Raw genomic sequence first — 13,062 nt, forward strand, 5'->3', positions numbered from 1 at the left:
ATCTTCCATTCTTGTGGTGGTCCTTAAAGTAATGATGGACTGTTGTTTCTCTTTGCTTATTTGAGCTGTTCTTGACATAATATGGACTTCGTATTTTACCCAATAGGGCTATCTTCTGTATACCACCCCTACCTTGTCACAACACAACTGATTGGTTCAAACACATTAAAACCTGTTATGGCTAGGGATTCCGCTAGCGGAACATTTCCTCAACGTCCGGTGAAATTGCAGAGTGCAAATTTTTATTTATTTATTAGAAATATATAACTTTCATGCATTCACAAGTGCAATACCACAAATTAAAGCTTAAGACTCCATAATGTTTCATCATTAGATGCTACAGTCCTCCTTTAAGACTCCATAATGTTTCATCATTAGATGCTACAGTCCTCCTTTAAGACTCCATAATGTTTCATCATTAGATGCTACAGTCCTCCTTTAAGACTCCATAATGTTTCATCATTATTTATTTTATTTTACCTTTATTTAACCAGGCAACGTCAGTTAAGAACAAATTCTTATTTTCAATGACGGCCTAGGAACATTGGGTTAACTGCCTGTTCAGGGGCAGAACGACAAATTTGTACCTTGTCAGCTCGGGGTTTGAACTTGCAACCTTCCGTGTTACTAGTCCAACGCTCTAACCACTAGGCTACCCTGCCTCCCCATTAGGTGCTACAGTCCTCCTTTACTACTCCATCATGTTAGAATGTGTCTGGAAGCGCTACTCGATCTATTCGTACTACTCATCCTTTCGGTTTTAATAATATTTAAAAATAATAATGTTATAATAGGTAATAACTAACTTTTAATACTAGGGTTATTACCATGCCTGGCGCACCAACAAAATAGTTCTTTAGCCCCCTCTAACAATACCGCTACAGAATTAGCATAGTAGGCCATAGTAACTTAAACCTGTAGTGACACCCAGCCCGTGAACGGGACCGTTATCATCATCTGACACTAATTAGCATAACGCAACGGACATAAATCTTCCTATAAATTTTCCTATTCATGAAAAATCACAAGTGAAATATATTGGAACACAGCTTGCCTTTTGTTAATCCACCCTGTCATCTCAGATTTTCAAAATATGCTTTACAGCCAACGCTAGACAGCATCTGTGTAAGTTTATCATAGCCTAGCATAGCATTATGCCTTGCTAGCAGCAGGCAACTGTCACGGAAATCAGAAAAGCAATTCAAATAAATTGTTTACCTTTGATGAACTTCAAATGTTTTCACTCACGAGACTCCCAGGTAGACAGCCAAAGTTCATTTTTCCCAAAAGATTATTTTTGTAGGCGAAATAGCTGTTTGTTCTTCAGGTTTTGGCTGAGAATCCGCTCGGTAATTGCGGTCACAACGCCAAAAAATATTCCAAATTAGCTCCATAATATCGACAAAAACATGGCAATTTTTCTCAGGCTTTCGCCTGCAAATCAGTTCTGTTATACTCACAGACTCACAATATCTTTAAAGTTTTGGAAACGTTAGATGTTTTCTATCCAAGCTGTCAATTATATGATATTCTAGCATCTTTTTCCAGGCAAAATACCCGTTTAAAACGGGGACGTTTTTTTCCCAAAAATGAAAATACTGCCCCCTAATACAAGAGGTTTTAAGGTAATCAGAAATATTTAGGACTAACTTATTCCTTGACACCCATTCTGAAACTAACTGCAGCTCTACTGTTAAGTGTTGCAGTCATTTCAGTCGCTGTAGTAGCTGACGTGTACGGGTGTTGAGTCATCTGCATACATAGACTTACTGGCTTTACTCAAATGTCATTGGCATGTTGTTGGTAAAGATTGAAAAAGTAGGTTGCCAAACAGCTGCCCTGGGAATTCCTGATTCAACTTGATTTTGTAGCTCTGGGGCAGCAGTAGCCTAGTGGTTAGAGCGTAGGCCCAGTAACCGAAAGATTGCTGGATCGAATCCCCGAGTTGACAAGGTAAAAACTCTGTCGTTCTGCCCCTGAACAAGGCAGTCCTAGGCGTCATTGAAAAAAATAATTTGTTCTTAACTGACTTGCCTTAGTTAAATAAAGGTTACATTTTAAAAGAAAAAACTCTTTATCCACAATATAGCAGGGGGGTAAAGCATTTTATCATCAATGTCTCTCAGCCAATCAGTCATTTGTAAGTGCTGTGCTTGTTGATAGGAACTTCCCTATAAGCTAAAAGTCTATATTTGTTTACTGTAAAATAGCATGTATCTGTCAATATTTTTTTCCCCAAAATGTAAGGGTTGGTAAAGGCTGATTGGTCAGCTATTTAAGCCAGTAAAGGGAGCTTACTATTCTGGGTAGTGGAATGACTTTAGCTTCCCTCCAGCCTGAGGGCACACACTTTCTAGTAGGCTATAAATTAAAGACAAGGCAAATAGGAATGGCAATATCGGCCGCTATTATCCTCAATTTTCCATCCACGTTGTCAGACACCAGTGACTTGTCATTGTTGATTTATTTGCGCAAAATTTCATTGAAGATGCTCCAAAAATTTTACTATCATTCTTCATGTAATTTATCTTTGTTTCATTGTGTACTTTCTTCTTTTTATTCAGTTTAGTCAAATGATGTCTCAATTTGCAATAGGTTTGCCAATCAGTTATTCAGCAGACCTATTTGCCATCTCTTTTCCCTCCCTCTTTATCATACCATTTTTAATTGCTCATCAATTCACGTGGATTTAACAGTTTTACAAGGGCAATTTCTGGTTGCTCATCATTACACACCACATCATTCTCACTACCCCGGTAGGTTGATTGATAACCTGAACCAGGTTGCCGGCACTGGTTACAGTTTGAAGCTTTCTCTTGAGTAGGCAGCCTGATCACAGCTTTCCTCCAGTATAGTTAATTAATTACCAAAGTCTTGAGTTTAGTTTGCCTGTTCTACAGTCTTGTAAAGATAGGGTGTTGACTGGGACAGGCAATGTAACATCCATAATGTTTAAGGAAAAGTTTTTGTAAAACAAGCACCTTACATTGGATCATTGAAACTTTCTCTCCAAGCATAACTTTCATCAAGGTTTTATATGGTCTATTGATTTCTCTCTTTTCATTGGCAGAATCCTTTTTCAGTGTTATGATATTCATAACATCCATTTCCACCAGTCTATCTTCCTGTCAACTAACAGAACTCTGCTGGTTGTCCTGGTAACAGATACCAGTCTATCTTCCTGTCAACTAACACAACTCTGCTGGTTGTCCTGGTAACAGATACCAGTGGGCAGATCTATTGTATTTGTTCCAAATAAACTACAGCACTTACTTTGGTGTGTCAAATCTGATCCTTTCTTCTCTTCTCCTCCTCTCACAGTTCCACTCAGCCCCGTTGTTTTCCTGCAGTCCACCAGCAGCACAGACAACCTCTTCATACCCCAGCAGTAAGGTGCTACCAGGAGAGGCACGATACAGGGACTCCGGGATGGGAGGAAGGGCTAGTGTTGTCCTGGTAACCATAAAGAGGGGACACAGACGCACATCATATGGATGCTGATGTCACTGTTGTCATAAAGTGGTTTACAGAAACCCAGCCCCCAAGCAAGAGAAAGCTGTTTGCTTGTCCAGACCAAGCTGTACCATCTGGTGTTCTGATCTGGAGAGACTCTTCTCTGCCTCGTCAGCATCAGGATGTTGTTGAAGCTCCCCAGAGGATCCACCATAGTCATGTCTCTCTCCTGTGTTAATGAGAACATCAAAATGAGTAGTAAACTTATAACCGTCTAATAAAATCATAGGGTCTTACAAGAGGCATGAATATGTCCCTTGATATTTTAAGTAGAGATTATGCTTCAATATTGAATTTTAAAAGCCTGTTATATTAGATGAGGGGAACTTTAATATAGACCACATGGAGAATTCAATACATCTCATTGAAAAGTCCCTAAAATATATGAACCAATTGCAGATCGAACCTTTAACAATTTATATAGAATGAACAACATATTCAAGTGTAGAACTTCAGTAGAATGCCACTTTAAAACCACACATTAGTTCAACAACGGCATAGTTTGTGTCCCTGTTGAAGACAGTACTCACTGGTGTTAATCTGATATTCTGTCTCCTCTTTCACTCCCAAAACGTCTTCCTCCTTCACCTTTATTGAGATAGCATCCTCTTCCTCTCTAAACGGTTCTTTCTCTTCTATCACTATAACAGCCTCCTCTTCCTCCTTTTTCATTCTGAAATGTTCTTTCACTATAACAGCATCTTCTTCCTTCACTATAACAGTCTCCTCTTCCTCCTTTTTCATTCTAAAAGGTTCTTTCTCTTTCACTGTAACATCCTCCTCTTCTTCAATGTTCAGCGCCAGAGCTTCTTTCTCCAAACAGCAGACCTCCTCTTCTATAGCAGGGATGAGTACTTTAATGAACTCATGGTCAGGGATGTTAGCTAGCTAGTTAGCATTAGCGACTAGCCTAGTGCTAGGCTCAGCATCAATCTTTAACAAGTTTGCAAATTCGGTTACAGTTAACCAGTTAATACGTCAACAGAACTGTGTTTAAAACACTGAGATTAGATCATGTACATTAAGATGGTCTAAAGCGTCAATCTTTCACTTTTATGTTGGCTAGCAAGCTACAGAGGTGGTTGAAAGAGTTTGTGCCTGGTTGTTCCTGAAGAAGCGTCCCGTCCAGTCCATGATACGTCACGGAAGAAGCATCACCTGAAAGACGATCATCGCCATCTGCTGGCTGGAGTGGGGTAACGCAGTTTGGAAACAATACACTACACTTTTGTATTGGAAAGAACGTACCGTAATTTCCGGACTATAAGCCGCTACTTTATTCCCACACTTTGAACCTCGTGGTTTATACAATGACGCGGCAAATTTATGGATTTTTCCCGATTTCACAAGATTCATGCCGCCAAAAAAACTGAGCACCGTCACATAATGTGACGTAAATCGAGCGCGCTCAAACTTCCCATCATTCTGATTACGGTAGTAATTTTGTCACCCTCTTCATGGCAAAGACACCAAGAAATGCATATGATGCAGCTTTCAAGTTGAAGGCGATCGATCTGGCTGTTGGAAAAGGAAATAGAGCTGCTGCATGGGAGCTTGGCCTTAATGAGTCGATGATAAGACGTTGGAAACAGCAGCGTGAGGAACTGACTCAGTGCAAAAAGACAACAAAGGCTTTCAGAGGGAAGAAAAGCAGATGGCCCAAAGTATTTGCAGCCACTCGACATCAGTGTAAATCGCTGTTTTGTTCCGTTTAAGAAATGTTTTTCAACAGAATCTTCGGAATGAATACACCCCTGATCATGTGTAAACACAGTTCACTTTTTCATTACAGCCAAGTTGTAGTCCTTCTCTCCTCCTCTCACCTATTCCCTTCGCTCCTGGACTTCAATGCATAACACATCAGCTGTATGTGACCAGGTGAAAAAAAAACTTTTCCAAAAGCTCGTAGGTTTGTATTGAAGTCAAAATACTCAGAGGAGAAACGGAAACTCGCTGTGCTCCAGGCTACACCATGGTGCTACCCTACAGAATGCTGCTGAGGCTACTGTAGACCTTCATGTTTTCATCAATTATTCGGTGACGTGATTATATTTAGTCGCCTTCCTCCTCTGAGGAGCCTCCCCTTCCTCCTCTGAGGAGCCTCCCCTTCCTCCTCTGAGGAGCCTCCCCTTCCTCCTCTGAGGAGCCTCCACTGCACCCAAAGGACACCTAGCCAACTTGACAATTGTGGGAAGCATTGGAGTCAACATGGGCCAGCATCCCTGTGGAATGCTTTCGACACCTTGTGGAGTCCATGCCCCGACGAATTGAGGCTATTCTGAGGGGAAAAGGGGAGGGTCCAACTCCATATTAGGAAGGTGTTCGAAATGTTTGGTATAATCAGTGGATACATCTGCCATTTAGCAGACACTTTTATCCAAAGGGATTTGCAGTCATGTTTGCAAACACTTTACCTATGGGTGGTCCCAGGAATCAAACCCACTACCCTGGTTTAACAAGCACTATACTCCACCAACTGAGATACAGGACCACAAGGAATGATCAAGGAATGACGCAGATAAACACACACAGCCTGAGTTTGAAAAATATAATTGAATCAAAGACCGTAACTTTGAAACTGACATACTCTATATTAGATGTAGTCCGATTCATCTGAATGGCCGATTAATTAGGGCCGATCTCATTTTTGGTATTTTTGGGCGGCGATTTTGCAGATTTTTTTTTTACACCTTTATTGAATCTTTATTTAACTCGGCAAGTCAGTTAAGAACGCATTCTTATTTTCAATGACGGCCTTGGAACGGTGGGTTAACTGCCTTGTCCAGGGGCAGAATGCTAGATTTTCACCTTGTCAGCTCGGGGGAAACTGCCTTGCAACCTTACAGTTAACTTGTCCAACTCTCTAACCACCTGCCTCTCATTGCACTCCACGAGGAGCCTGCCTGTTAAGCGAATGCAGTAGAAGCCAAGTTAACACCATCCAGTCCCTTCAGCTCCATTCAACCCCTCCCATCTGTCTCTAAACACCATCCAGCCCCACCCTTCAGCTCCATTCAACCCCTCCCATCTGTCTCTAAACACCATCCAGCCCCACCCTTCAGCTCCATTCAACCCCTCCCATCTGTCTCTTAACACCATCCAGTCCCTTCAGCTCCATTCAACCCCTCCCATCTGTCTCTTAACATCCATATGGGATTTATATTTGCCATATATATTTTAACTGTGCTGCGATGCTTCACAAAAGTACTAAACTTTTCGATTCTCATAGTTTCTACAGATTGTAAATTAAAGATAAACATTTTTGTTAAAATAATTATAATATTATGGATTGATTGAATAGGACTTTTCAAATGACCCAGTATTGCCATCTGCAGCGTTAGTTCTAGGTAAATGTTGCAATTCTTCAGCGATTCCTGGACCTGTGACCAACAATGAGCTACATATGGACAGTACCAAAATAAATGTCCTAATGACTGCCTCCTCGCAGCAAAATCTGCAGAGCTGGGAAGATTGTATCCCCATATATAACATTATATTGGTTGCAAGAATTTTGTATAATAATTGAAGCTTTGAATCCGGCGTCATTTTGCGTGTCAATTCATAAACCATGTGCCATGGAATCAGTACAATGAAAATCTCTTGCCAACTATTTTGAAATTTATTTGGCACAGCTGTCAGTTGTTTGGTCCTTAAATGGAACTGGTAAACATTTCTATTTATCACAATTTGGTCCACAATGCAGGGCCGACAAGTTCCTGTTCTACAGTCTTGTAAAGATAGGGGGGTTGACTGGGACAGGCAATGTAACATCCATCATGTTTTATGGAAAAGATTTTTGTAAAACAAGCACCTTACATCAGATCCTCTTGAAACTTTCTCTCCAAATCTGACTTTCATCAAGGTTTTATATGGTCTATTGGTTTCTCTCTAAATCTAACTTTCATCAAGGTTTTATATGGTCTATTGGTTTCTCTCTAAAACAAACTTACATCAAGGTTTTACATGTCAACTAACAGAACTGTCTACTGTGGTGGAAATATACCAGTCTATCTTCCTGTCAACAAACAGAAATCTGCTGGTTGTCCTGGTAACAGATACCAGTCTATCTTCCTGTCAACAAACAGACTCTGCTGGTTGTCCGGCTAACAGATACCAGTCTATCTTCCTGTCAACTAACAGAACTCTGCTGGTTGTCCGGGTAACAGATACCAGTCTATCTTCCTGTCACCAAACAGAACTCTGCTGGTTGTCCTGGTAACAGATACCAGTGGGCAGATCTATTGTATTTGTTCCAACTAAACTACAGCACTTACTTTGGTGTGTCAAATCTGATCCTTTCTTCTCTTCTCCTCCTCTCACAGTTCCACTCAGCCCCGTTGTTTTCCTGCAGTCCACCAGCAGCACAGACAACCTCTTCATACCCAGCAGTAAGGTGCTACCAGGAGAGGCACGATACAGGGACTCCGGGAGGGAGGAAGGGCTAGTGTTGTCCTGGTAACCATAAAGAGGGGACACAGACGCACATCATTATGGATGCTGATGTCACTGTTGTCATAAAGTGCTTTACAGAAACCCAGCCCCCAAGCAAGAGAAAGCTGTTTGCTTGTCCAGACCAAGCTGTACCATCTGGTGTTCTGATCTGGAGAGACTCTTCTCTGCCTCGTCAGCATCAGGATGTTGTTGAAGCTCCCCAGAGGATCCACCATAGTCATGTCTCTCTCCTGTGTTAATGAGAACATCAAAATGAGTAGTAAACTTATAACCGTCTAATAAAATCATAGGGTCTTACAAGAGGCATGAATATGTCCCTTTGATATTTTAAGTAGAGATTATGCTTCAATATTGAATTTTAAAAGCCTGTTATATTAGATGAGGGGAACTTTAATATAGACCACATGGAGAATTCAATACATCTCATTGAAAAGTCCCTAAAATATATGAACCAATTGCAGATCGACCCTTTAACAATTTATATAGAACTGAACAACATATTCAAGTGTAGAACTTCAGTAGAATGCCACTTTAAAACCACACATTAGTTCAACAACGGCATAGTTTGTGTCCCTGTTGAAGACAGTACTCACTGGTGTTAATCTGATATTCTGTCTCCTCTTTCACTCCCAAAACGTCTTCCTCCTTCACCTTTATTGAGATAGCATCCTCTTCCTCTCTAAACGGTTCTTTCTCTTCTTTCACTATAACAGCCTCCTCTTCCTCCCTTTTCATTCTGAAATGTTCTTTCACTATAACAGCATCTTCTTCCTTCACTATAACAGTCTCCTCTTCCTCCTTTTTCATTCTGAAATGTTCTTTCACTATAACAGCATCTTCTTCCTTCATTATAACAGTCTCCTCTTCCTCCTTTTTCATTCTGAAATGTTCTTTCACTATAACAGCATCTTCTTCCTTCACTATAACAGTCTCCTCTTCCTCCTTTTTCATTCTAAAAGGTTCTTTCTCTTTCACTGTAACATCCTCCTCTTCTTCAATGTTCAGCGCCAGAACTTCTTTCTCCAAACAGCAGACCTCCTCTTCTATAGCAGGGGATGAGTACTTTAATGAACTCATGGTCAGGGATGTTAGCTAGCTAGTTAGCATTAGCGACTAGCCTAGTGCTAGGCTCAGCATCAATCTTTAACAAGTTTGCAAATTAGGTTACAGTTAACCAGTTAATACGTCAACAGAACTGTGTTTAAAACACTGATATTAGATCATGTACATTAAGATGGTCTAAAGCGTTAATCTTTCACTTTTTTGTTGGCTAGCAAGCCACCGAGGTGGTTGATAGAGTAGCCACGTTGTTGTTCCTGAAGAAGCGTCCCGTCCAGTCCATTATACGTCACACAAGAAGCATCTCCTGAAAGACGTACATCGCCAGCTGCTGGCTGGAGTGGGTAACGCAGTTTGGAAACAATAGTTACTACACTTTTTGTATTGGAAAGAACGTCATAATTATTTAATAATAAGCTGATACATTTTCTCTTCCAAATAATACGTTCCTGTACACAGACGTAGAAGCTCAATATGAATATGTAGATGATTTATAAATACTTTTATGAATAGGTAGTGTGTTGATATACATTTTCTCTGTTAATTTTTCACATTCTTTTTTTATCTACATGTGACCATACTATTCCCTTAAAGCCACGCTCTATAAGATACAAATCATCCTGTAAACAACAGAACAAATGCATCACATGCAAATAGCACTTGGTTATCTGTAGTGCTATACACTGGGTAGACAAAACATTAAGAACAGCTGCTCCTTCCATGACTTAGAAAGACTAGGTGAATCCAGGCTAAAGCTATGATCCCTTACTGATGTCACTAGTTAAATCCACTTCAATCTGTGTAGATGAAGGGGGGAGACAGGTTAAATAACAATTTTTAAGCCTTGAGCCATGAGACATGGATTGTGCATGTGTGCCATTTAGAGAGTTAATGGGGAAGACAAAATATTTAAGTTACTTTGCACGGGGTATGGTAGTAGGTGCCAGGCGCACCGGTTTGTGTCAAGAACTGCAACGCTGCTGGGTTTTTCAGCTCAACAGTTTCCCATGTGTACCAAGAGTGGTCCACCACCCAAACAGTGGAGGTCAGTGCCGTTTAAGATGAGGCAGGACGATTGTTTTTTTCATGAGCATGGCCTTAATTCTATTACAGCATATTGGACGACTGTCATTCATATTTCACTCACCCTGTTCAATGTAACAGCAACAAGTTTAGGCTACTACATGATACTCTAAATGTCCCTATACCCATCATGAGGTAGCAACCTAGCCTATGAATGAAAGTTTAGAATGTAGGTTCACACAGGTCGAGAGAAAATTTTGCGATGACAGACAGTGCCACATGGACAGACAGTGACACATTCAATACTGCCTTGCACACTCTCGCCTGCATCTAGCTGAAATAGAGATATTACTGGACAAATTCAGGCATGTTTATCCCCGTTTTGTTCCATTTAAGAAACGTTTGTCAACAGAATCGGCGGAATGAATACACCCCTGATCATGCATAAACACAGTTCACTTTCATTACAGACACGTTGTATTCCTTCTTGCATCTATGTGCTCTCCTCTTATCACCTTCTCCCTTTGTTTCTGTACTTCAATGCATAACACATCAGCTGTATGTCACCAGGAGAAAAAACCTTTCCAAGCCAAACCATTTCATAACTGCTACACACAGCTTACATTGTTGTCAACTGTGTAACTGTGTAAGTCTATGGAAGCCTTGAGAACCATAATCCTCCTAGGTTTTGTATTGAGGTCAATGTACCCAGAGGAGGATGCAAAATAGTATGTTTTAATAAATTATTTGGTTACGTGATTATATTTAGTATAGTTTTATCTAAAAAGGACAACTTTTAAATATTTTACCATTTTATTTTTCTGAAAATAACTGAGGACGATGGTTCTCCCCTTCCTCCTCTGATGAGACCCCACTGCAACCAAAGGACACCCAGCCAATTTGACACATTTGTGGGAAGCATTGGAGTCAATATGGGCCAGCATCCCTGTGGAACGCTTTCGACACCTTGTAGAGTCCATGCCCCGACGAATTGAGGCTATTCTGAGGGAGAAAGGGGAGGGTCCAACTCCATATTAGGAAGGTGTTCCAAATGTTTGGTATAATCAGTGGATATATCTGCCATTTAGCAGACACTTTTATCCAAAGGGATTTGCAGTCATGTGTACAAACACTTTACATATGGGTGGTCCCAGGAATCAAACCCACTACCCTGGTTTAACAAGCACTATACTCCACCAACTGAGCTACAGGACCACAAGGAATGATCAAGGAATGACACAGATAAACACACACAGCCTGAGTTTCAGAAATATAATTGAATCAAAGACTGAAACATTGAAACTGACATCCTTCATATTTAGTTACAAATATTATTTGTCACATGCGCTGAATACAACAGGTGTAGATCTTAACGTGAAATGCTTACTGACAAGCCTATAACCAACAACGTAGATAAGAAAAATAAGGGTTAAGAAAATATTCCCAAAATAAAAAGTTTTTAAAAGTAGCTCAGTGCCGAGGGGTAGCTCAGGCCTGAGCTACCCCTCGGTCCTGAGCTTCCTCAGTAATGAGGCACCCCTCAGTCCAGGTGGGCCCTTTGTTAGGGTTACTAGGCCAAGGTCGGCGACGAGGGTCGCCACTCAAATGACGCTAAGAAAGCGGACTAAGACTATGGTAGAGTGGCGTCCACGTCCCGCCACAGTGGACAGACGCCCACCCAGACCCTCTCCTTAAGTCTATGGTTGCCTAGATTGGTTGCCTAGATTGGTTCTCAATCAGAGGATATATATCAGAGGAGGTACCAGTACAGTGTCAATGTGGAGGCTATATACAGGAGGTACTAGTACAGAGTCAATATACAGGAGGTACCAGTACCGAGTCAATGTGGAGACTATATACAGGGGGTACCAGTACAGAATCAATGTGGAGGCTATATACAGGAGGTACCAGTACCGAGTCAATGTGGAGGCTATATACAGGGGGTACCAGTACAGAGTGGAGGCTATACAAGGGATGTTTACATACACTTAGGTTGGAGTCATTAAAACTCGGTTTTCAACCACTCCACAAATGTCTTGTTGACAAACTATAGTATATGCAAGTCTAAACACCATGGGACCACACAGCCGTCATACCGCTCAGGAAGAAGACTTGTTCTGTCTCCTAGAGATCAACATACGTTGGTGCGAAAAGTGCAAACCAGTCCCAAACAACAGCAAAGGACCTTGTGAAGATGCTGGAGGAAACAGGTACAAAAATATCTATATCCATAGTAAAATGAGTCCTATATCAACATAACCTGAAAGGCCGCTCAGCAAGGAAGAAGCCACTGAAGAAGGGCCTTGGTTAGGGATGTATCCTTGTTTTGAATCCCAGCCACCGTAGGAGGCCTTTTGCCTTTTGGTTGGCCGCCGTTGTAAATAAGAATTTGTTCTTAACTGACTTGCCAAGTTAAATAAAGGTTCAATAATAAATAAATAAAATAAAGTACAGAGAGATAATTGATGAAAACCTGCTCCAGAGCACTCAGGACCTCAGACTGGGGCAAAGGTTCACCTTCCAACAGAACAACAACCCTAAGCACACAGACAAAGGACAACGCAGAAGTGGCTTCGGGACAAGTCTCTGAATGTCCTTGTGTGGCCCAGCCAGAGCCTGGACTTGAACCCGATCGAACATCTCTGGAGAGACCTGAAAATAGCTGTGCAGCGACGCTCCCCATCCAACCTGACAGAGGTTGAGAGGATCTGCAGAGAAGAATGGGAAAAGAATGGGGAAAAATACAGGTGTGCCAAGCTTGTTCCTGTTAAGACACCTGGCCAGCTGAGTGCAGGTGGGCTCTCCTGTCAACATGAGGCTCCTGTTGCAGCCCTCAATGGCACATTGACAGATTTTTCACCTAGTCCTCTCTGGGATTCAAACAAGGGATCTTTCCGTTACTGGCCCAACACTGTTAACCGCTAGGCTACCTGCAGCAGGAGCCCCATGTTGACAGGAGAGCCCACCTGCATTCAGCTGGTCAGGGGCAGTGGTGCCCTGTAAGTAACAAATGTA

The sequence above is a fragment of the Oncorhynchus kisutch genome, unplaced genomic scaffold (genome assembly GCF_002021735.2).
Source record: "Oncorhynchus kisutch isolate 150728-3 unplaced genomic scaffold, Okis_V2 scaffold1915, whole genome shotgun sequence".
Classification (NCBI taxonomy): domain Eukaryota; kingdom Metazoa; phylum Chordata; class Actinopteri; order Salmoniformes; family Salmonidae; genus Oncorhynchus; species Oncorhynchus kisutch.